General features: G+C 39.7%; 1 protein-coding gene across 3 annotated transcripts in view; it reads right to left on the bottom strand.

Annotated features, from left to right (window-relative positions):
* setd3 (SET domain containing 3, actin histidine methyltransferase) overlaps nt 1–27,456 on the bottom strand; it is a 160,747-nt gene that overhangs the window by 32,508 nt on the left and 100,783 nt on the right. The window lies entirely within an intron of this gene.

The raw sequence follows: 27,456 nt of genomic DNA, 5'->3' as shown, positions 1-27,456 counted from the left end.
ACACTGGCAGGGGCCTGGGAGACGGATTTTTTTTTTTTATGGACTGGGAGCCTTTCCTCGCACTGCGCTCTGATGCAGTGCTACTGTCAGTGGCACTCTATGTAGCGTGCAATTTCTTCCTTGATGCATTAGCATCAGAAGTTGGGGTAATTCATCATTTCTCTCAATAGTATATTGGCTGGCATCAGGAGTACAGTTGTAGGGAGGGGGGTTGGGGGGGGGGAGGGTTGGAACAGGAGGTTTAAATAGCTGCACCGCAAATCAATTATACAAGAAATACCAGCACAGATAAAGCCGTTTTGGCCAAACTAGAAATCACAAAAAAACTGCTAATTAGATGCTAGCTTTGCTGTGCTTTAGTGTGTAAGAAAGCTTACATTCTGCTTTCTTCACAGAATGGGAGTGTTAATAACAAGATGCTTTTGAAATACAACCAACAATGACTCCTAAATGACTGACAAAAAAGCAAAACAAACCTGATTCTTCTGTCAGCCACGATTGCATGCATACAAGTTTAAGTGAGTTGAGAAAAAATTAATACACATATGAGCTAGATTCATTTGCCCCTAAACTTTGCAGTGAAACATTTATTCAGTCTAATTTAAGCAGTTTCTCTGAAGACAATCCTATGCTTTGCTGAATAAAGTAATGGTATCTTAGATGCAATAAATTTCTGTTCACAGTCATAAAACATCTGGAAAAGGCATGCAGTGCTTGTAAAACCAAGTCTGGGGTTACTTGACCACCTCCCCCCCCCCCCCCATCCCCCACCCCCGTCTCTGATCCTCACTGAACATGAAAACTAAACTACAGTCACCCCAAATGGCTTTTGTATCGACTGCAGAGGTAATAGAGTTAGCGTCGAAGAGGAAGAATTTGATAACACCCCATGTTTCTGGAGTGTAACAGCTAATTTCATCCAAACAGGTGATAACATTCAGGAGAGAAATAGGTAAATGCACATTGGTGTAATAGGGATGCTGTAGATGTTGACCTCAAGGTACACTTTACAGCCAGAGAAAAGTGAGCCACATACTGCATATGTCCAGCACTGCTATTGCAGACTCATGGAGCAGGGAATGCATATTTAACAAGTTCTCCTTTCTTTGGCGATGCATACTGTACTTTAATCAACCAAAACATGCACAAACTCTAAACAACAGAAAATCATAATGCTATTAGACAATAAATTAACTGGCAGTTGTTGAGAAGAATTACCTAACTATATGACCACAATAATAGGAGTATGGTGCTTGACCCCTCAATCCTATCCAGCATGCAAGAAATGCTCGGCTGATACATCCGCCCCCGTGGGGACATCCTATGTACGTACGTGTGTGTACGTACATACACACACACACACTCACACACACACNNNNACACACACACACACACACACACACACACACACACACACACACACACACCCCTGGTAGATAACTAATTCGTTTAGACCACCTCATCTGTGGAAAGGAAATTCAAAAGATAAACATTCCTCAGTGAGAAATTCCTCATTTATCACAAATGGGAGAATCCATCTGAAACTATGTCCCCCAAGTTCTAGATTCCCACAAGGGAAAATATTCTCTCAACATCCATTCTACTAAGTCCCTTTAAGAACCTTACAAATGTCAATAAGACTGTCTCTCATTCTCCGAAATGCCAATGAGAACAGGCTCAAGCTCTCCTCATAAGAAGAATGTTATATCAGTAGTAATTATGGACTATTAAATTTGAACTTCCATTACCCTACTGCTAGTCCAGAGACGTTTCATGGTCTAAAATGTTTTTTTCAGAAAGGAAGATGCATGCACCAAAATGGCTTCAATGATCAGATGACCACAGACTGAGGGAAGCTACATGATTCCATGTGGAGTAAATAAAGCCGTCTCCATTGAAATGAACATCTTCATCTAACAACATTATAGCCAGAAACTGTCAGATACTTGCATGTCCTGTTTTAATTCATGCTTGCATGACAAGTTCACATTTGGAAAATGAAAGGTCATCTACTGGTTACTAAGCTTGAAAAGGTAATACAACTAGACTCTGGAATACACAGTGAACAACATTTCAACAGCTGCTTTTGAGTGCAGAACTGAGGGAGGAAAATGAATCTGTGACAATAAGAGCTGGAACTCTCTCTTGCAGTCTGTTTTATTCATTATCTTAAAATATAGCATCCAGGGAAAAATCAAATCTGGAATATAACTGTTCATTTAGAACTCAAAGTTAATGACAGATTTTGTTGCTGCTTAACCTTTATTCTCCAAGTCTGCACAACACATTGTCCCTTTTAATCTCCCTAACTGTGCTGTGTTTTTTTTTCCTCAGACTAAGTAAGGTTAACACTTCTCTTTCTTTCGTTCAAGAAAACTTGGTAATTGGCTCCTTCATTTTTCATTGACCCATGTTTTAAGTGTGCTCTCTATGACAGAAATAAATTCTTGCAACCAACCAAGAGGGAAGCCAACTCCTCATCCCAACTACTTGTAACACCACCAGAAATCAAGTGAGTTGACCTTCTCAGAATTCCTTCCAATGCAAGAACAAGGATTTTTACCAATGTTTTTATAGATGCACTGCAGAAAGCATCCTTTCTGGATGTATCACGGCATGGTATGGCAACTGGTCTTCCCAAGACCGCAAGAAACAACACACGTCGTCCATCACCAAACCAGCTTTCCATCCATTGACTCCATCTATACTTTCCACTGCCTCAGGTAAACAATTATCATCAAAGAGCCCTTCCACTCTGGTTATACTCTCTTTCAGCCTGTTCTATTAGGCAGAGGATATAAAAGTTTGAACAGATTCAAGAACAGCTTCTTCTTGATGTTATCAGACTTTTGAACGGACCTCTCAAATGTTAATTCTGATCTCTCTCTGCACCGTCTCTGCAGCTGTACGACTGTATTCTGCACTCTGTTCAGTTACCCTGATGCACTTTGTATGGTACAATCTGCCTGTATAGCATGCAAAACAACCCTTTTTACTCTATCTCAGTACATAGAACATAGAACAATACAGCACAGAACAGGCCCTTTGGCCCACGATGTTGTGCCGAACATCTGTCCTAGCTTAAGCACTCTGTTGTACCCGGGAAAAAAAGTTTGAGTGTCTACTCTGATCATCTATTCCTCTGATCATCTTATAAACCTCTATCAAGTCACCCCTCATCCTTCGCCGTTCCAAAGAGAAAAGGCCTAGCACTCTCAACCTATCCTCGTACGACCTATTCTCCATTCCAGGCAACATCCTGGTAAATCTTCTCTGCACTCTCTCCAAAGCTTCCACATCTTCCCTAAAGTGAGGCAACCAGAACTGCACACAGTACTCAAAATGTGGCCTAACCAAGGTCCTTTATAGCTGCAACATCACTTCATGACTCTTGAATTCAATCCCACTGCTAATGAACGCTAATACACCATAGGTCCTCTTACAAGCTCTATCCACCTGAGTGGCAACTTTCAAAGATCTATGAACATAGACCCCATGATCCCTCTGCTCCTCCACCTTACTAAGAACCCTACCGTTAACCCTGTATTCCACATTCTTATTTGTCCTTCCAAAATGGACAACCTCACACTTGACAGGGTTGAACTCCATCTGCCATTCCTCAGCCCAGCTCTGCATCATATCGAAGTCTCTTTGCAGCCGACAATAGCCCTCCTCACTATCCACGACTCCACCAATCTTCGTATCATCTGCAAATTTACTGACCCACCCTTCGACTCCCTCTTCCAAGTCATTAATAAAAATTACAAACAGCAGAGGACCCAGAACTGATCCCTGCGGAACTCCACTTGTAACTGGGCCCCAGGCTGAATATTTACCATCTACCACCACTCTCTCACCTTAACCTATGCCTTTTAGTTTTAGATTCCCCTACCCTGGGGATAAAGACCTTGGCTTTTCACCCTATCCATGCCCCTCATGATTTTATAAACCTCTATAAAGTCACCACAGCCTCCAACACTCCAGGGAAAGTAGCCCCAGCCTATTCAGCCTCTCCCTATAACAAAACACCTCCAGTCCTGGCAACATCTGTGTAAATCTTTTCTGCACCCTCTCAAGTTTAACAACATTTTTCCTATAGAAGGGTGACCAGAATTGGAGACGGTATTCTAAAAGTGGCCTCACCAATGTTGTGTACAGCCATTGCTTCATTAATCACATATACTTCAGCTTTTCTATGAGATCAATTGTATTTGTCACTACCATAATTAGTTTATAATTTATTAAAGGAATAATGGTCACATTAACACAGATTCTTAGCATACCTTCTCAAAGGTCAATCATTTTGACCATTAAGAAGCGCTAACATAAATGAGCAGACTCTCTCTGCCGTCTGTAAGAAATTAAACACTCTGTAAAAGAGTGTGTTACGTTTCCATAGAAACTCAATGTGCAGCATTGGATTTTAAATGTGCAGAGCCCTACTGCTCATTTCCTGTTGACGACTGAGTTTAGAGAGTCTAATTACTGCATTGTATTGGCACAATCTGTGAACAACTATTCTACTCTTTGTGTTTATTTTCCTTAGGTACTGGATGCCTGTGTTTCACACTTGTGTACAAACTCAACACTCACTTCTACGTTTTCACAGAACGTTTGCCCCACGTTCTTCCCTCTTTATCTGAAGGTGCTGATTAATGCTGCGATACATGCTCACAGGTGCTGTAATGCCATGGCACTTTGCTCACTGTTTCATACAGTAAGTGCCAGTTTGTGGCAACAAAGAGCAATTTTGACGCTAGGAGGTGAGTGACTTTTTGATTCCCCAAAGTCTGTCCGACACTTACAAGGCACAGGTCAGGAGTGTGATGGAATACTCCCCATTTGCCTGGATGAGTTCAGCTCCAACAACACTCAAGAAACCTAACACCATCCAAGATGAAGCACTTGATTGGTACGCCATCCAACACTTTCAACATTCACACCTTTCAATACCAACAATCAATGACAGCAGTCTGTACTACTCACGACATGCACTCCATAAACTCACCAAGACTCCTTAAGGCAGCACTTTCTAAATCCATGACCCTCAATGTGGTGATTGTAATGAGGTCAGATGGGTGGACTGCATAGAATACAAATTCCCTGACTGGGGCTGTTAATCTGGTCCAATCAGGGAGCCCTGGCTGACACACACAAAAAAGGAGTGTTCAGACAATCTGACACTCTGTGAACTGGTTCTGAGGAAACTGGACTGGTGTCGAGGACTTTGCACGTGTTAATAAAGGGTGACATGTTGGCAGGATGCTGGCCTCCGTAGAGTTATTTCAGTGGCGACAAGAGTAATGCACATACCTGAAGAAACATGCTCAACACAGTCTGCTTTGAGTTGAGGTAAGCATTTCTGGCGTCATTCTATTATTTGGGAAGCTTGACCTGTTTGATCCTGCCATCAAAGACTGGGCCCTGTTTCCCAATCTGTTTCTCCACATCTCTGCTGCTATTTGGGGGCCTATAGTAAACACCCAACAAGGTGACTGCTCCTTTCCTATTTCTGACTTCAACCCATACTACCTCCAAAGGCAGATCCCCCTCGAACTGCCTTTCTGCAGCTGTTATACCATTTCTAATTAGCAACGCCACCCCCCCCCACCGCCTTTTTGACCACCTTCCCTAATCTTACTGAATGTGACAACAATAAAAATCAATCAAGTGTCTCCCATTTAAAAAACGTTTGCTTTTTAGTCGGTAAATTAGAGGCATTCCCCAATAATACTGCTATAAAATTCCTCTTGGTAAATAACTCAGCAAGTTTGTTTTATTTTAAAATGCAAACTGATTTCTTCTCCTCTGACAGTTCTTTCCCTGACTCTTCCACTGGGGGCTTCCCTTCTCGACTCTCCCAAATCCATCCAATGCTTCCTTCACCCTTCTGCTGGTCAGACCGTACCCCCCTCCCCCCCCCCATAGTGACCCTTCTGCTCATCTATCCTCATGTTCAATTTCTGCTCCTGATACTCCAGCTTGCTGACTCATCCAAATTATTCCTTTCCTTGCAATTCACAATTTTGTTCCTTAAAACACTAACAGGCCGGTCTTCATTGCCCCATTTCCTTCGCCAGTCCTTGTACTTGTCTCACTGACCCTTCTATTATTGTCTTGCTTACCAGACCTTCCAATGGTAAGGTCAATATTTGGTGTCCATCCTGCCTTCACAAGGATTGTAGTGAGTACCTTCTTGAACCACTACAGTCAACTTCTTTGTAGTGGTTTGGTACAACTGAATTGCAGGGTCATTTCGGAGGGAGGTCCACCAAATTTCCGGGGTCTGGAGTAACATGCAAGTCAGAGCAGATAAAGAAAAACATGCCCCCTAAAGAACAATAGTGAACAAGGTGAGGGTTTTTAATGACTGCCATTGATAGTTTCATGGTATAATTATGGAGACTAGCTTTCCATTATAGATTTAACCTGGGTGACCAGCCAGTGCTTATACAGAAATCATTCTTGGTATAAATTCTGCCCCAAATGATATTTTATGAACACTGCAGCAGCTAATTATCACTATCACATGACCAATGTTCCTCTTATCACAGACATATTATAATGATGAGGCTCCTTTATCTTCCCTCTTTTATCAGTGCATTAACTCCATTTCATGGCCAGCTTTTCATCTTGAAAGCAGGCAGCTGGCACTGGGAGATGTCCCAAGTGTTGCACTATTGCTTCCAGGCTGGAAGTACCCACCCATACTGCTTTTACAGTGGAGTGTTGAGAATGGGCTTTTTAAAAATTTATTCACAGGATGTCAGCATTGTTCGCTATGACAACATTGATTGCACACCCCTAATTGCCCAGAGGGTAATTGAGAGTCAACCAGATTGCTGTGGGTCTGGTGTCATATGTAGGTCAGACCAGGTAATGACAGCAGCTTTCTTCTTTGAAGGGCATTAGTGAACCAGACGGGTTTTCTTTTTCCGACATTCAACAATAGTTTCACGGTCATCATTTGACTTTTAATTCCAGATTTTTATTGAATTCAAATTCCAAAAGCTGCCAAGGCAGGGTTCAAACCCAGGTCCCCAGGACATTATCTGGGTCTCGGATTAATAATCCAGCGATAATACCATCAGGCCATCGCTTCCTTGAGTTGGAGCAAAGCCTGCTGCCAGAGGCACATCGATGCTAAGGCATTTGGGTTAAAGGCTGCCCTTTGTTCACTGGGACATTATGCCAGTTCAGGAGATGACAGCGAGGCCCATAACTACACCACTCATACCCATCCATAAGCACTAATTCCTCCATGCGTCCCCTCTGCCCTCCCAACCCATTCACTCAGTATCCATTATAAACTGAACTCATAAACCCTATATTAAAATGTAAGCGTTTCGGAAGAGCTCATAAATCTATCAATAAATCTTAACAGACCACAGATTTGTCCAAATAAGCAAACTTGACATTTCCCTTGGTAGCTGTCAACAGACACTGTTCAAAATAATCAAAATGTAAGACATCTGTTGAACCTTTGAATTAGCCAAACAGATGGTTAAGCCGAATCTCCATGGGGGAAAAAAGGTTTGGGCACTACACACCATTGTATGGCAATGAAATGTAGAAATAATACAAAATAGAAAGTTTTTCAGTGGATGATGTACTCTAATGCATTTAAGGATTTTCTACTTTTGCAATACTGTCCAATCCCTCAACAGCTTTCCAAATGCTAGAAGTGACAACCTGGAAAACATTAAATTTTATTCAGTTGTTACTTAATTTTCAAATCAAAACTCCATCATCAGTCACCATATTAAACCATAGAATTTGTATACAGCATTTCATATGTAAAATTGGTAACTTTTTTTGCATTGACAGTTCCCAACTTTAAAACATAGCTTTACAAAGTCCTGGCATGAAAAGCACCAACTTCTAAAACCAGCCCCACAATGAAAACTGTAGATGGCCTGAAATATTCACTTCTGACAGTGTTATTCTGCATCATGTAATACTTAAATATAGCAACAGTGGCTCCGGCAAAAGTGGGACATAACATGTGTGACTTCTTCCTTTATCATGTGCCACTGAAAATTGCCAGTGCCAGAAATGGATGTAGGAACTCCATGAAAATGGTTCTGACCACATTTGTAAAGCCACAGTGTCATATATCAGATGCAATTCAGTCCCCTATCAGGACATGAAAATTCAGCTTCAAGTGTCTGTGCATAACTACTGACCCTATGAGTCTTGGAACCTCCGAACTTAATCTCAAAAAGAACTCGACTGTGCGCACAGAACTCTGGTATATACATTTTTGTTTGAATGTACAATGGGAATATAATATGTTCAGCCACAAGCTGATCTAATTATTTGCACCAGAAAAGAAAACTTATTCCCATGGTCTACTGTCAATTTCTATTTTTTTCACTGCAATAGACAATCTACCTTTCTGCTGTTCATGATAGTGCTCCACTTCTGATCTCCATTCTTTACCTGCATCCACAATTTAACTTATTTCTTAATTTCTAATACTGATTTTATGTCATTTGTACTTTCCCAGTAAACCACTACACAGTGTATAGGTTTCAAATTTCTCCAAAGGTGAAAAGTAGCAGAAAATGACTGCAGAGATTACTAATTTGATGCTTGTGCCAGAGGACTGACCAATCCCTGCCAGAATTACATATCAGCCTGTAAGGACCCACTTGTCCAGGATCACTCGAGCTGATCATAGCTTTTTTTCCAATGACATAAAGCTAACCTCATTATTGCATTATTTATTTAGATTTTCTTTGTTCAATCACCATTAATTAAAAATCTACAACAACAAATTTCAACTAAAATTGGTTACTGTAACTTAATAGAACTGACCCCAAAAATTTAGGACAGTATTTAATGGAGATGCATGGGGTCATACTTGTTGGGTGGTCAATCTGCCACTAAGTTAATACTATTGGTTGTAGGATGAGGCTCTTAGATTGCCCACTTCAGAGCCTCAACTAGCAGACTGGAAATGAAGTCCCATTCCAAGCTCAATTGTGATGAAGGCAAGAAGACATTAACGTCCCCTCCATCTTGAATAAAAGCCCCTCCTCATCCTACTCCTCAAATATGGGGGAGGGCATTAATTTCCACCCCTATTTTCAAAACAGGTTCAATAAGTTGAATGAACGGCACACTCCTTTAAAGTGTGCAAATTTAATCACAACTTAACAGTCCATTTGCAATGTAAATCTGATTGCATAAAATATTTTCACTGCATGTACTCAGAATTACAAAATAAAGCACCGGTAGTGCAGTACTAGGACTTAGAGAAATATGAAATAGCCTTTATGAATCTGAAGTGTCCCACAAACAAAATAAGCCTATTAACTTAGCAACATAGTGCCATACACAAAATAGATATCTAGCAGTGATTATAAGGCAGCAATCTAATCAAGGTGCTCACATAACATTTTGGACTATCAGTGTAGTTCAAAATGGTTTATTACATTCATCCAAAACCACAAGATTAAATTATTTGAAACACAAAAGAATCAAACAGCTAATTTGCATTTTAAAAGGCCTCTCGGGTTGCTGCTATAGTGGAAAAAGAATCATTTAAGCTCACACAAGCAGCAAAGGATCAGTGAACAGATATTCTATTTTTGGTCACAATAACTCCACTCTTATGTAAAAGAAACAATGTCAAAACATCTGTCTGAACTGACAGACGGGACCTTGGCTTAACACCTCAGCCGAAAGGCAGCACCTCCAACAGTGCTATACCCCTCACTATTGAACTGAAATGTCAACCTAGGTTGTACCACCCTAATATAAAACGTATACTGTTAATTTTCTTCATGAAGTTTCTTCAGATTTCGACCTTGGACAACTGCAGTTGGTACATTAAATGTAAATATTGTCTTCCAGCGTGCTGTGCACCATTGATTTTGGTTGACATACAAGGAATCTAAACCGCAGCATGAATATTTTGAACATAGCATAAATTAATTTCCGCTCAACTGTTAGGAGTGGTTTCAGCTTGTACACCGTGGCCAAGAAGCTCATTTCAAGTGCAAATGGCAATCGAAGCACAAAGTGCGCTGGCTTTCAGGCGAAGATTTGCATTGCTCAAAATTGCATTGCTTCCAAAAGCAAAACTTCCCAAGTTTCAGCTTGGAGTTATGTCTCATTTTATGGGTAGAGCCAATATTTTGTATCCTGGCTTTTAAACTAGTAGAAAAGATCACAAACTCAATTTTCACTGGTAAAATTCCACAATTGTCTGCATTGACCTGATGGACTTTATATATAGAGTCATAGAGATGTACAGTATGGAAACAGAACCTTCGGTCCAACCTGTCCATGCCGACCAGCTATCCCAACCCAATCTAGTCCCACCTGCCAGCATCCGGCCCATATCCCTCCAAACCCTTCCTATTCATATACCCATCCAAATGCCTCTTAAATGTTGCAATTGTACAGCCTCCACCACATCCCCTGGCAGCTCATTCCATACACGTGCCATCCTCTGTGTGAAAAAGTTGCCCCTTCGGTCTCTTTTATATCTTTTCTCTCTCACCCTAAACCTATGTCCTCTAGTTCTGGACTCCCTGACCCCAGGGAAAAGACTTTGTCTATTTATCCTATCCATGCCCCTCATAATTTTGTAAACCACTAGAAGGTCACCCCTCAGCCTCCGACGCTCCAGGGAAAACAGCCGCAGCCTGTTCAGCCTCTCCCTGTAGCTCAAATATTATGCCTATAAAAAGTGAAACCCAATGGAAACTTTTATCCTGCATACTTTGTTTGTTTTCCATCTGAGCCTCACATAGATGCACCTGTGTAACCTTTACAATTCATCAGAAATGATCTTAATATTCACATTTTAGAGTTAATAAGGATCTATTTGAGGAATTAACTACTAAATGAAATGCAATGTTTATGGTAAAACTGTAAAGGCTGACGTAGCACTAGAACATTCAGGGTGCAATTAGGAACAGTGAAAAATCTACAGTTCAGAGAAGTCTGGGTGGGTTAAATGGGTCTGGGTGGGTTACTATTCGGAGGGTCGGTGTGGACTGGTTGGGCCGAAGGGCCTGTTTCCACACTGTAGGGAATCTAATCTAATCTAATAATGAGTGCTGCATTATCAGAGATGCAACTTTTCAGAAAAGAGATTAAATTGATGCACTGTCTACTACTACGGGGGTTATGAGAAGACAGCAATGTTTACAGAAGAACAGGGAAGTTCAGAATCTTGACCACCCTTTAACTGAAAGGTTAACGGGGGCAGTAGAAATGAGGATTTGAGGTTACAATCAGATGAGCCATGATATTATTGAAGGGTCAAGGAGTTGAAGGCCCAATTCCTGTACTGATTTGTGTGCTCATAACCAATATCCTTCAAAAGATTATCTGTTTATTTATCTTGGTTTGTGGGACTTTGCCCTGTACAATTTAGCTGTGGTAGGCTATGGAATATCTGAAAAGTTCTATATAAGCATTCTTCTCTTTCTGTCTTAAAATGCATACTACCAAGAAGTTTCACATATACGAAAATAAATCACTTTCTAGTCAGCATAAGCAACACAGACAACAGTGTAAAGATTCATGCTGTTTAATCTTCACTTAAGAAAGACATTCCTACCCTGTTCAGTTTTATGTCATTCACTATTTATGAAAGTAGATACAAGCTGATCTGCACCCAGACTTATTCAAATGATGCTCTATATTCAATTATTTGGAAGTGTAATTTGACCCAATTTTACTCCTCCAGGCAAATATTTGGCTTTGATTGGGAAATAAATATCAATGCATATTTCCATTCTACCAACCGAATAGGAATTTTTCTTTTAGAAGGTGGATCATTGTATGAAACATACCATCCAAATTGTCCCACTATTATTTGCTAACAGCAAGCCAAACTCATTCTGGAGAAAACAGTAATGCAGCTCACCTCCATAATCATGTTGATCTAGCAAAGGAGAAAAATATAAACAGCTACCACAATAGATGTCTGTAGCATCAAATTCAAACTAGAGGTGAAGTCTTTTGATCTACAGAATCAGGGCTAACTGTATCCACATTTGTAATACCCAAAAAAACCCTACAGAAGTTCATTTCATAGACTCAGAATCGTACAGCCCAGAAACAGACCCTTCGGTTCAACCAGTCCATGCTGACCATAATCCCAAACTAAACTAGTCCCACCTGCCTACACTTGGCCCATATCCCTCCAAACATTTCTTATTTATGCACTTACCGAAATGCCTTTTAAACACTAACTGTATCCATATCCACCACTTCCTGTGGAAGATCATTCCACACTTGAACCAGTCTGTGTGAAAAGTAAACTGCCCACCATTGATTTTCAAAACCTTTTTCAACTCGCCTTAAAAATATGCCTCTGAGTCTTGAAACCCACCCCCACCATAGGGAAAAGATATCTGACCAAAGCCATGGACACAAAGAACTTTCATTTGTCCGGCACCTTTTATAGCCTCAGGGCATAAACAAAAGCACTTTACAGCAAATGAGATACTTCTGGTCACTGTTGTAGTATAGGAAACACAAGTCAATTTTCCCACAGCAAACTCTGACTAAGCAAAAAGCCTGCCATAGACTGCTTTTCAGGAGCTCCTCTTGCTGTGTATGTAGCATGAAGATGATTAAGCTTGGGACATTAAATGTCAGACTTCCCTCTCAAATAAAAACTTTTGGTATTGATGGGCAACAGTGGAACTGAACACAAGCAAGTAGTCAACACCTTTAGATGTGGGGAATGAAGAAAAATCAAAGGTATGAGATTGGGTGATGTAGAGATGGGGTAAAAGGGATAGTAGTTTATGGAGAAAGAAAAATACAGGATCATAAACCATAGCAGTTTTTTTTGTTCTATGAAAGATGCCTGCTCTCAGCATCAAGGCAACAGCATGCATTAACAGGCAGCTGGCTTCAATAAAACCCCCAGCTTGAATGTTAGACAAGTCTATCAGCTTTCAATGTCGACTGCATTATAAAGAGGAGAAAATAATTACAGACGACCAAATCCCTTAGATATGTACTGACGGATACCAAAATAGTTTCATGTAGAAGCCCATTTTTATTGACTCCTGTACTCATAAGCACACTGTTGCAAAATGAGTACTAGCTTGGTAATAAAAAGTAAATCTACTTTTATTCTATACTGACATATCATATACTTTTAAAGAAAAACGCTAGAGATATTGATTGTACTTCTTCAGATTAATATTGCAGCTTTTCCTTTTTAAATGAATCCCAAGTTTAAACACTTTACCGTTTTTTTCAATTATCAGTGATTTAAAATAACACAACCTTGGGTGCTGAGAAAGATTAAAATTGCAAGAGTTCAGTGGGTTCAAATATTTGTAAAATCCTATTTCTTCAGAGGAAAGAAAAGGTTAAATTAATTTCTTATTGATTTTATCTCTCTAAGAACATTATGTTTATTGCTACAGGAAAAAAAATCAATTTTGTATTAAAAAAAATTCCAAAATTCACTTTAATCCACTGATGCTATTTTGTAATATTAAACAACATGCAAGTGCTACCATCTGCTGGCAACTTAAAATTCTGCAAGCAATTGAATTCTTTTACACTTTGGCATCTTTTGCAACCTTTGCCCAAATTTTATTTCACAGGGGAGCTATGCTTTTACACGAAGATGGTCAGCAGAAGGCACTGGGGCAGGACTCTGTTACACTAATTTCATTTTGGTTAAGTTTGTGGCACTACTGAAGTGACCAGATTGTAGGTTCAAGCCCCATTAAAAGGCTCATCATGTTAACTTTGACCACCAAATGGCACAATACTGAGCATCAGTTTTTCTTGAGGAAAACTGAGGTTACATCATCCATGTCCAATCTAATACTTTGAACAGAATCCAGAATTACCCAATTAACTGAGACAATAATTTATTTGATGTTTGAGTAACTTTCTGGTCACTTCTTTCTACATACCCATACCTCAGAAGATAACCAACTGGGTTTGAAGCACAGTGATAAAACATATTGCAAATTCTTGTTGCCATGTCAGCTGGATATAAATAATTTCATGACATTACCTTGAAGAGGAGCAGGCTAACTCAGATCACTAAGACAGATTATTGAGTCACTATCACTTATGCGCTACTTGCCAAAGCTTGCTGAATGCAAATTGGGTACTTCCTGTATTTCCTCTACTTCCCTGTTCACAGATGCTGAGTTTGGATACCACTAGGGTCACTCAGCTCCTGGCTTCATTGCAGTCACAGCTCAAACATGGACAAAAGAGCTGAATTCAAGAGGTGGTTATGACTATTCTTCCCAGCAAAGCAGCATTTTACCTGGTACAGCAGTCAGGAATCCTAGCAAAATTGACATCACAGGAAATCAGGGGGAAAGACTCTACAATAATTGATGCCAAACCTAACACAACAGAGAATGATTGGAGTTTTTTTAGGGTAGTGTCCTAAGCCCAACATTTTTAGCTAGCTTCGCCAATGACCTTCCCTCTGACACAAGGTTAGAGTGGGGATATTCATTGATGATTGCACAGTATTCAGAAGCATTTCTGCTGCCTCAGATACTAAAACAGTCCATGTCCACTTGCATTAAGACTTGGACAACATGAAGCTTTGTGTTGATAGCTAACAGGAGCATTCATGCCACCTAAGTGTCAAGCATTGCAATTCCCAAGGAGAGGATCTAACCGTGTCTCATTACTATTGTTAAATCATTTCCTACCAACATCTTGGAAATTAGTATTAACCAGAAATTGAACTGTTGAAACTTTATTGCTGGAACAGCACAGCAGGTCAGGCAGCATCCAGGGAACAGAAGATTCGACGTTTCGGGCACAGGCCCTTCTTCAGGAATGAGCAGAGAGTGTTCAGCAGGAGAAGATAAAAGGTAGGGAGGAGGGACTTGGAGGAGGGACGTTGGAAATGTGATAGGTGGAAAGAGGTCAAGGTGAGGGTGATAGGTCGGAGTAGGATGGAGGCGGAGAGGTCAAGAAGAAGACTGCAGGTCAGGAAGGCGGTGCCGGGCTGGAGGGATTCGGCTGAGACAAGGTGGGGGGAGGGGGGATGAAGAAACTGGTGAAGTCCAAGTTCATCCCCTGTGGTTGGAGGGTTCCCAGTCGGAAGATAAGACGCTCCTCCTCCGACCGTACCGTTGTTGTGGTTTGGCGGTGGATGAGAAATTGAACTGGCCTAGCAATAGAAATACTTGGCTGCAAAAGCAGATCAGAGATTGAGCAACTCACCTCAAAGGCAGTCAACCACCAAAGGACATAAGGAATGTAACGATAATCCTGCCTAGATGGGTGCAACTCGAACAACACTCAAAAAGCTTAACACCGTTCAGGACAATGTAATCCTCTTGAATAGTACTCCATTCACCACCTGTGCATAGAAGTAGCATTGTGTATCATTTATAAAAGGCACTGCAGGGACATGCGAACTTGCCTTCAACAGCACCTTCCAAAAGGTGCCTCTAACTCTTAGAACAAGGGTAGCAAATGCATGAGCAAATCATCACCTGCAAGTTTCCATCCAAGTCACACACCATCCTGACTTGTAACTATATTATCGTTCCTTCACTGTCACTAGTTACTCCCTTCTCATCAGCATTGTAGGTTTACAATGCAGAAAGAGGCCATTTGGCCCATCAACACTGCACCGACCATCCAAAGAACATCTTAGCCGGACCTAGCCCCTACCATATCCTCTTAATTCCACATTTATCCTGGCCAATCCACCTAACCTGCAGATCTTTGCACTGCAGCATTTCAAGAAGGCAGTTTAGCACTACCTTCTCAAGGCAATGAAAAATGGACAATAAGCAAAACGGGGAAAATAGCGCACAATAAGGATTTCATTGTCAAGAATGTTTTGGTGTAAATTGATTACTTGGGTGGTGGTTACTCCATTTTCGGTTTTGCTGATTGACAGATGCTTCACTCTGGTTTGTTGGCAGTTGGGGATGTAGAGGGATGAATGCTGGTTTCACCTGTGCCACTTTCAAGTTGACACTCAAGAGGTCTTCTCAATTGCTGGTGTATCTCCTTATACAATCATACCCAATCTTTTAGTTTCTATGCTGTCTATTTTTCCTTGTATAAATCAAGAAACTAGTTGCAATAAACCATCTGATAAAAGAATGTCAACGATAAACATCAATATAACTACAACAGTTTTTATGCACTCCGTGGTGTATTCCTGCAATGGTATTAGAAAGAAACCAAGTTGTTCCAAACTTCCAGAGGGTGAAATGGTACAACTATTTCATAAAATAAAATACATTCAGTAAAATAGCTTGCCTTGTACACCACGTATACAGTTTAAAAACAAAATTACTGATTATTTATCTTTGCACATCATAACTTTACACCCAAGGCAAGACCCTAAGTGAGGTGAAGCACAGGATTCCATGCCCTTAGCAAGAGAATGGGTTTCTCCTTCTTGATTATTCCTTTATTATAATTCAGTGTGCTATTCAGTCCTCAACAAAATAACGGTGTCTGATTGTTTTTGAACATTCATATCAGCACTTGCTAACACCCCAATGAGTATTAATACAGGAGTCTACTTTGGGGGTGTTCAAAACAAACCAAGAATAGCAATTAAAAGGCACTTCTCATGAGGCACATACTCAGATGAGCTGCAGCATACCCATAGACAAGTCTAAAATGCAGTGTATAACTTAATTAAGTTTCAGTCGAGAATAGTATCTAGCATAGTGTCACTTATGATGCCTTCATCGAAAGATAAGGATGACCCATGCCAGCTCTGGTTAAGGACCTTGGACTCAAGTGACTGTTTCACAAGCAGCACCTACTGCCTCACTGGTGACATGACTATTCAATAGAGTTGTTGTTGGTACAGGAGTGGCCAACTGCTCCCCGTAGCGGGACTCTTTTTCCCAGTCCTTGATCTGGGCTGTGACTTAATGCTGAAAGCTTTCATTAAAGAGTTGATGCAGGACTCTAGAGAGAGGAGAAGGTGAGGGTGGAGAGTGTGAGTGTGAGTGTGAGTGAGTGAGTGAAAGAGAGAATGAAACAGAGAGAGAGAGATTTAGAGAGAGTGAGAGAGAGTGAGAGAGAGAATGAAACAGAGAGAGAGAGAGCAAGAAAGAGGGAGAGCAAGGGCAAAAAACAGTGAGAGCAAGCGGGAGAACGAACAAGAGAGAATGAGCGAGAGAAAGGAATGAGCAAAAGAGAGAAGACGAGCATGAGAGAGAACGAGCAAGAGACAATGAATGAGAGATAAAATGAGCGAGAGAGAGAAAACGAGCAAGAGAGAATGAGCGAGAACACGAGAGAAATAAAGTGGGGTGAGACCATTAATAAAGAGAGAAGGAGAGGGTGGTGGAACAGAAGCGTAAGAGAGAAAGAGAAGGGGAGAGAGAGCAAGAAAAAAAAGTGAAAAAAAGTTAAAAAAAGGAGAAAAAAATGACCGATGAACAGAATTAGAAAAGAGTCAGAGGAAACTGACTGAAACAGAGAGGATAAAATGAAGATAAAACTAATTTAAAAATGACAAGGAGAATAGATTAATATTTGAGAAACCCAAACAAAGTCAGCGTACTTGAATCATAGCAATCTGCAGCATAGTAGGTAGTTACTTGGCCATGTGTGTACCCTCTGAGGCATCAACCCTAATCTTGCTCTCCAACTATTGATGTGCAATTCCCAAATAATACAGCATGAATTGGAGTCAAAATTTCCCAGATGGCAAATGAAAATTCTTAACACTTCCACCGGCAAGCACAGTATGGACACTTCCTTAGAGAGACAGAGGGGAGAAACTTGCATGGCCAAATCATTATTTTGCACTTCTCACTCACTGCATGATTAGAACACAACCAATACCTGGCCCTCAGTAATTCTGAGATTACCTTCAGTCTGAGGTCAAACTGGTTGCCACAACCCGAGGCCTTATTGGTGTTGCGATAAACTATTCTTTTCTTGTATAAAAGCAGAAGACTCCTCATCAATCTTAGCTAATTATTATGTATTAAACTCTAGAGTTACTTGCTCCTCCAAAATTTGTAAAACATTATTATATGCCTAAATAAACTGACATAAATAAATGTTGTTTCTAACTCCCAATACAGATACATATCTATGAAGACAATGTTCACACGACAGTACAACAAATGCTTAATATTTATAAGTTGTTACTTAATAAAACAAACCTAACACGCCTTTTAATAAATTATAGTTCTGATATTTTCAGTTAATTAGCTTCACCAATCAAACCAACGGACAAATGACATTTTCTTGAATACTATTTCTGATCATTTCAGACATCTGTACAAGTCATGACTTGTCTTAATCTTCAAGAAAATATGCATTCCTTTTATTACTCCTCAATTAAAGAAAAATGAATTTGTTGATCTTTTTGGGCCTAGAGCCAACCAGAATGAATTTGTAAATATGTAATAAGTAAAGAGGTTAAAAGTTTTCCTGACAGAGTCAATTAAAATAAATAGCCTTGTGAAGCAGTCTTTCCAAATAATAACAGGGTCTTTGTCTAATACATCCGAAATGTAATTTAATATTTGTCTGTGCATCAAAGTGAATTAATTTTAACAGGGGAAAATATAATTCATAGGAAGCAGTATAAAATTTTACTGCAATACTGGGAGCACCTGGGCATTCTTATGTATATGTCATCACAAACTTAAAGCCACAATGTTAAAATCAAAGCAAATAATCCTCCATACAAACAATACACTTGCTTTTACTTTCAGAACATTTTCTCTCTCTTCTCCTGTTCTAAATGAAACAAGCAGTGACCTACCAGAGGAGAAAGTGAGGACTGCACTGGATGATGCTGGAGATCAGAATCGAGAGTGTGGTGCTGGAAAATCGACATTTCGGGCATAAGCCCTCGGATGCTGCCTGGCCTGCTGTGCTTTTCCAGTGACGTACCAGAGAAAATATGACTAAGAAAGATATTTTTGAAAGTTTTAGATATTGCACCTGATATTCTTCAGTGGAAAGGCAATAGCTCCAGGCATTTCCTGTAGGCAGAGACTTACAAGTTTTCCACAGGTAGAAACAACTGCTGGGTTACGTTCATTTAATCGTTTTTCAAAGCTAGATTTATCTACCTAATCAGTTAATAATTTGCTTTGGCTGTTAATTTATTCTAAAAATTCTTCAACATCATTGTCCCAATGGAAAATCTCAACCCCTTTAGACATTTGATGTGCATCATCACTAAGTACAGCTATTTGGCTAATAACATTTGTAAAAGGATATTTTAAATACTTATAGACATAGCAACAAAATTCAATGCAAAAGCAGCAGGAGTAAAAACTAAGAAAACAAGATTGTTGGGCAGGAGACTACGGAAACTGGTTCACTGTGAAATAGTTTCACCATCTACTTTAAAAAGAAACATTAAATCCTTGCTGTGTGTGCATTAAATTCTCTGGTTTGTGTTCCAGACCACGTCATTTGGCTTTCCCTACATATATTAGTGACGCCTCAAGTAAATTTTCATGTTTTGATGTGAACAGGCTTCTCCTACTAATTAATAACCTGAACAAAACTAAAGTCAAATGTCATATGTGGTGAGGAATCCTATTTCAAATTGGGCTTCCTGTAACAGAACATTTACCCATTGCAAACCCATCAACTCTCACCGTTACCTTGACTATATATATCCTCACCCCTGCTTGTTGTAAAGATTCTATTCCATTCTCCCAACTCCTCCGCCTCCATTACATCTATTCTGATGATACCAGCTTCTATAACGGGGCCTCCGAAGTATCTACATTCTTCCTCAACCGAGAATTCCCCAGCACTGCAGTTGACAAGGCACTCTGCTGTTTCCAACCCATCTCCCATACTTCAGACCTCACCCCACTCTTCCCTCCAACAACAGCGATAGAGTCCCCCTGGTCCAAACTTAACACTCCATTTCCAAATCCAAAGAACCATTAGCTGCCATTTCTGACACTTTCAGCAGGATGCCACCACCTAACGCACATTCCCTTCCTCTCCCTTGTCAGCTTTCCGCAGAGACTGTTTCCTCCGGGACACCTTGGTCCACCCCTCCACTCCCAAAACCTTCTTACTCCCTCATGGTACCTTCCCATGCAATCACAGAAGGTGTAACACCTGCCATTTTACTTCCTCCTTCCTCATTATTCAAGGTCCCAAGCAAACCTTCTGGGTAAAGCAATAATTTACCTCCACTTCACTCAATCTAGTTTATTGTATTCACCGCGCACAATGTGGTTTGCTCAATACTGGGGAGACAAACAACAGAATGGATGATCACTTTGCAGAAACTCTATGCTTTGTCAGCAAAAATAATCCTGATCTTCCTATTGCTTGCTACTTCAACACACCACTGTGTTCCTTGGTCAACATCTTGGTCTCAGGCTTGTTGCAGTGCACCAGCAAAATTCAGCACAATCTGGAAGAACAGCATCTCATTTTCTGCTTGGGGACCCTGCAGCCTTCAGAACTTAATATTGAGTTCAATAACTTAAGGGCCTGAGCAGCTTCTCCCATGTCTTTAACCCAATCTCACGCATCAGACCTTACCATCCCATGGTCTGCTACCACAAGCAAACCATTGCATTGATTCTCCAGATTGATAATTATGCATTCCTTTGTCTCTCCCACTGATGCTCTCTCTCGGCTCCACCTCCACCTCTTGTACACTCCTCCCACTCCCTCCACCCCATTTCCAGCACATATACCAACATTTTCCAAGCTACAATTAGTTCCGAAGAAGGGTCACTGGACCCGAAATGTTAACTCTGCTTTCTCTCTACAGATGCTGTCAGACCTGCTGTGTTTTCCAGCAATGTGTGTTTCTGTTTGGAAGATTTATGAAGTTTCATTCAAATCTGGTGGAGCAATTTTAAACTGGCAAATGCCAAGAATGTTCAGAGATGGATAGATTGCCATTACAATTATCTAAAATCTCTTATCCCAGTTTGTAGTAGAGTGGAATAAGATTAATAATTAATTACAATGAAACAAACACAAAATGCTGGAGAAACCCACCAGGTTTGGCAGCATCTGTGGAAAGAAAACAGAGTTAACAGTGTGAAGTCGAGTATTTCTCTTCTTCAGAAGAGTTAACTCTGTTTCTTTTTCTACAGGTGCTGCTAGATGTACTGAGTTGCTCCAGCATTTTCTATGTTTGTTTCAGACTTCCAGCATCTGTGCTATTTTGCTTGTACGTAACAACATGACCCAGGCATAAAGCAATATTTTGATCCGAAAAACAAACATGCTCCCTATTATATACAGGTTTGATGTCCTTGGTAAAAGAAACAAATAAGCGGAATTGAAACGATCCCGTAATTTTTCTTACTGTTCTCCCCCTCCTTACTAAAAATTAAAAATTACAAGGTCAAGCAAATATTTAAGAATATTTCAAATTGCCCACTGAATATGACAGTTTAGCAGTACTGCAGTTGAGACTATCAGCAATCAACATATCATGCACTCAGCTAATTGTGTCAAGTCAAGTGGGGAAGCAATTGAGACTTCACCAAATTGTCTTGTATCTCCAGACACAAGTTATGTACACAGCAGACAGACAACTGCTGTGTTGTACAGATTAACAATTCCAGTCAAGTGGAAAAATCATTAAGAAAAAATTAATGAGTTTAATTATATTAACCCTTCTAGAAGCACAAAATTTCAGAGAAAAAAACAAATTTTCCACTTCTTCTAAAATGGCAGCTAATATCAAGGAGTGAATTTGCTATTTGCCATTTTCCGCAAGAGATCAAAACACTACTATCTTCACATTTACTTTTATCACTATAAATGAATATGTAAAAGTGTCAGGTTGAAATGTTGCAAAGCATTTCACACGATGAATTACTTATGAAGTGCAGTTGACTATTATTACAGTGGCAAATGCAATCAAAATGTTATTCTGTAGCAGCAAGTACGACAAGAGCAATGAGATGAAGAACCTGTTAAACGGTTTATTTTTTGGTGTTAATTAGTCAAAGAAAAATGGTGGTGAGGCCACAAGAAGACCAGCTTCAATTTCTCATGGAATCTTTGGAGTTGGTGGTTGAACAAGGTCCTGGTTCTACATTATATCTGAAGAACAGTGCTATCAGCATCTTTCCATCTACAGATGATGATTGACAATACAGCTAAACAAATTCATTGACAATGGGGCAGCTTCACATGATGCACTTTTGCTGATGGATACAAGAGGCCGATCTGTAAGAAGTAGATTCTGCCCCAGGTGTGGTGTATGAAGTGGTGATCAGGTGTCATTGTCATTGGTTTTATTGTGTTGGTGTCTATTACTGAGTCATTGCATCCAGTGATCATCATGTCGATGCCCCACAGTCCAAAGGTGATGCTGCCATTTCATTCAGCTGTCAGGTGAGGAATTTGATGGTGAGGGTCATCATGTCACACTTGCAAGATTTCTTGACGTGGAGCATGGGGTACCCTGTGAATCTTCTGACCCCAATTGCCATGCCAAACAGAAAAACTGTGTGGATATGTCACAGTCTTCCAGGTTGCGAATGTGCTCAAGTCAATAAAATCACCTCTGCCTGATGAGTGCCAACGTAATTGTGAGATTTGTCTTCAAGATGTGATTTTGTCTTTCCATGAGATGACAGAACGGCAAAGATGAACAGTATTAAGCTTCTTTTCTTGATAGCTACAACATGGATTGTCTCTCTCATGTTTGCATCTAGTTCTGCCAAAAATTAAGAAAACAATTTTTCTGGAACTTGGGATCCCACTCAACACTTGATAACTTGAAATAACATTTTGCAGGAAATAGTTGGCAAGTTCTGCTATCTTGGGTCCATGATGACATACAATCTATCTGTTGATACAGGCATAGGGAGAGCTAACTACTCATGTTTGGCCAATACCCACTAATACCAGGTTGTCTCTTAAGAGCAAATATTGGATTATGGGAATGATATTCTTATCTGAACGACAATGTATTGAACAACACTACAGTGGATCATCGGCTTTGGCCACAATATTAAAATTGCTTCAAGGGATTGCATGCATGAACCTCAGAGGGACCAGAGTGCTACAACTTGAGTCAAGGTGTAGACAGAAAACATACACCAAATATTTCAACAGCATCAAAATCAGCCATACCTCAACTGGTAGCACTTGCTTCCACAGCCAGAATGTATTCAAATCCCATTTCAGGGAGTTGAGCCCAGCAGGGAAGATCCTAGTGTTTGGGTTAATATTTATCCATCTATCCTTCAAAATCTGTAATAAAACTTTCTGATTATTATTATGATGCTATTTTTAAGAGCTTGTTGTACATTACAGCAATTTCTACGCTTCAAAAGTACTTTATTGACTGTGGAGTACTTGGGGTGTCTGGGGGTGAGGAAAGATGCCACATAAATGCACATCCTTTCAATTTTCTTTGGTAAAATGTCAAAGATATGAATCATACCTCCATGCGATTCCACCAACAAAGGAGAACCACTATCAGAAAGAGGACCATGAATACCTATAAGTGACCACATGTCAGTTATTTTGGCATAACATTGTAATAACACAAATGGAGAAGTTCATGCATTTATAAAACTTTTTTGACTCTTATGTTTGCCTCCCTCAATTTTTCATAGCATTTCTGTTCAGCATCAACAAATAATCACTCAACTGAATACATCTCCAGTAATCTAAAGTATGTAATGGACAGCATTTTATGAGATATCACTAAATACATGGAGGTATGATTCATATCTTTGATATTTTTCCAAAGAAAATTGAAAGGATGTGCATTTATGTGGATTCTTTCCTCACCCCCAGACACCCCAAGTACTCTACAGTCAATAAAGTACTTTTGAAGTGTAGTCAGTGCTATAATGTACAACAAGCTCCTAAAAGCAGGATCATAATAATAATCAGAAAGTTTTATTATAGATTTTGAAGGATACATGGATAAATATTAATATAAACTGATTAGTGCAAACATCAAGTCTAAGTTAATGGCAAAGAGTGTTGAGGTTGTGGAAAGAATAGCAATTAAATTGATATCCATAATGGTTTGGTTGATATTTTTCTTGTGTGGTACTTCAAATTATTGCCAACATCAGAACCTCATTGAAGTGTTACATTCATCAAAAATGATCAATCTAACTTTGGTCAGCCAAAGTCTGTATTTGTGCTGTAGCTGCTTAAAGTCAGAATTGTCCAAAGTTTCACAGTCTTTCTGAAATCATTAAAATTCCACCAATTGCAAAAATGTGAAGTAGGAGCGAGAGAAGGCTATTCAGTTCCTTGAGTTTGCTCTGCCATTTAATAAGATCCTGACTGGTCTGATTGCAACCTCAAATCTTCATTTTTACTTATCCCTGATAGCCTTTCAACCCCTTGTTCAACAGGAATATATCTACCACTGCCTTAAAAATATTCAAGCACTATGCTTCCACCATCCTTTCAGAAACAGCGCTCCCCTGAGAGACAGACAGTTTTCGTGAAAAATCAAAATCTGACAAAATGATCTTCTACATTGTCACTATAGCATATTCAGTTTTTAAATGTTTTCCCACCTACTGTTCAAGAACACATTTTAAAAAACAAAAATATAAATACCTGAAAAGGGACAACATGATGCCAGTGTGCATTACATCATCCTTTGCATCTTCAAACTGCAGCATGACAACATGCCTGTCATTCTCTCCAACAAAACCTACATTTGAAAATGTCATTTATCACTGCTCAGATGCTGGTCTACTTACTGAAATTTATTGACCGAAAATACATTTTCAGCACATATTGCTTCAGGCAGTGGTAAATTCGATGAATTGGTCTAAAGCCCAAGTTTTCATAAGAACCAGAACACTGCTTTTAACACAGGCAATAAAAGAGGAGAGTACATTAAAAATATATCCTACAGAACTAAACTCTACTTCACTTGAAAGTAACAGGAAGAAGAGTGAGTATTGCTAGAAATTCTCAAAAATTGAAAGATTGTGAAATAAGGCATAACTTGTCTAGAGGTTATACAATGTTTGTACCAATGACTTACAATATTTAGTTCTAACTCATGGTAATAGCCTTTCATAGAAATAACAGCCTGGATAAAAACTTGGAATGGAAGGGTGCATTTGCACTTTTCATTTATGAAAAACACACAGGCTGACAGCATTGGACCATTTTATAAATGCAGTGAAAACCCAAAAAGGTCAGATCACATCATTCAAACATGACAACACATGGCTCTAAACCTATTCAGTTTCTTTGTCCAAAGTGTACCAAATAGGTCATGATAGAAGTGACATGTTTCATGAACCAACATGCCCATGTAAGCTTTTGACTTTATAAGAATGCGTAGCAGATACGTGTAACATGGCTTGGATACATCATTTTCCAGAAAGCAGCAAAAACAAAAATTACATCACAAAATGTAGTCAGAACTGATTGAATGTGAGAAAAGGAGGGCACAATCTGAAAACTGGATTTGTGACATGCTCTGAAAGGAATGAACTAATTAAATTATAGTTTGGAGCAGAAGTCCCAATTTTGTTGTGGATGTAAAAATGTGAATGATTCAATCTAGTTCTGCCCAATTTGAAATCAATTATAGAATCCCTACAGTGCGGAAATCCCTACATTTGGTCCATTCAGTCTGCACCGATGTCTAAAGAGCATCCCACCCAAACCCAGACCCTAAAACCTTTTCCTGTAATCCCACATTTACCATGAATAATCCACTTAGCCTGCACATCCCTGGACTTTACAGGGATTAACCGATCCACCTAATCTACACAGTGGGGGGAACCAGAGCACCTGGACCAAGCCCATGCAGACAATGGGAGAATGTCTGTAGAGTTTGCAGAGTCACCGAAGGCTGGGATTGAACCCAAGTCCCTGGCACTACAAACCACTGTGTCACCCCAAATTATGGCAAGTGGAAAACAGCCCTGGATTAGATATGCATTTAAGAGGAGCTGCTTTTGAAACACTTCATATATGGAATTCACATAAATAAAAAATACACACAACCATTATTCAAAGTCACTGAATCTAAGGGACTGCCTTGTTACGTTTTTGGCTGATGCTAAAAAGGATATGACCTAGATAAAGAACTGCATCTGGGGAAAAACTACCGGAATCCTCTGTTCTAATAAAGACAGCTTTAAAGTGTTGATCCAGTATGTTGTTTATTAAAAGGAAATTAAAAGCAGATTACAAAAAAAAGCCTAATGAATATTAATTTACCCAGCTGAGAAATCAAGGTGCTGTATTTTTGAGTGATGCTTATTTTATTAAGAGAAACAAATCAAAGCAGAAACAGAACACAAAAACAAATGCAAGATTACAGAACTAACAGAATTCAGTGAAAACTAAGAGTGAAAAAGCAATCCATGAAAAGCAAAAACTCGGTCAGTTATTTGGTAGGAACTCAATTAAAGGGTTAAGAAATATCGAATTGCACTTTTGAAATGTTAGTGCAAGAATGTGTGTTATTATATATAGTGGCATGGAAATCACGTTCTATGTATGGTAACTGCCAAACAGTTCCAGAAAAAGAAAAATTCATGATGCTAAAAGGGCTTGCCTAAAATAGTTAATCAATTCACGTTTTTTTAATCAGCTGGTTGGATTCGAGGTTGATATCCAATCAAGAATACAGTTAGATTGACTAAAGTTAAAAGGAAAGGGATCGAAAGGGGATGAAGTCAGACTATTGGCTAAAACAAGTGCTCAAATGGAGGGTGATGGAATTGGACGACTTGGCCCAACCAACCATGCAATTTGTCTCGATATTCTTCTAGCATGTACTATAACAAAGGCAAATGGGCTTTCTTTTAAAAAAAACAAGACCATAGGTGAAGGAACGGAAGGAGGCCATTCAGTCATTGAATCTGATCTGCCATTCAATGAGGTCATAACTGATCCTCAACTTTACTTTATTGCCTTTTTTCATTATCCTCGTTTCTTGCACAGATTAAAACTCTGTCTCTCTCAGGCCTGAATATACTTAACACCGCAGCCTCTACAGCCCTCAGCAGTAAAGAATTCCACAGATTCATTGTCATTTGTCCTAAGAGCATCCCCTTACTCTGAGATTATGCTCAGTGACCCAAGACTCTCCCACAAGGAGGAATAATCTCTGTCAAGCACCCTAAGAATCTTGATTGTTCCAATAAGGTCACCTCTCATTCTTCTAAACTCCACTGAGTACAGACCTAACCAACTCAACCTCTCCTCGCAATACATTCCTTCCATATGCAGGATCAACTTAGTGAATCTTCTCTGGACTGCCTCCAAAGTGTGTATATCTTTTCATTCAGCATATTTAAACGTCTTGCTGTCCATCTTGATATAATCTGCATAGTCATAGAGATGTACAGCAGTGAAACAGAACCTTTGGTCCAACTCGTACATGCCGATCAGATATCCCAACCCAATCTAGTCCCACCTGCCAGCACCCAGCCCATATCCCTCCAAACCCTTCCTATTCATATACCCATCCAAATGCCTCTTGAATGTTGCAATTGTACCAGTCTCCACCACTTTCTC

This window comes from Chiloscyllium plagiosum, chromosome 10 (assembly GCF_004010195.1).
Source record: "Chiloscyllium plagiosum isolate BGI_BamShark_2017 chromosome 10, ASM401019v2, whole genome shotgun sequence".
Taxonomy (NCBI): domain Eukaryota; kingdom Metazoa; phylum Chordata; class Chondrichthyes; order Orectolobiformes; family Hemiscylliidae; genus Chiloscyllium; species Chiloscyllium plagiosum.
Note: the sequence above shows the minus strand (reverse complement) of the source record. Positions and strands in the feature narration are given on the sequence as shown.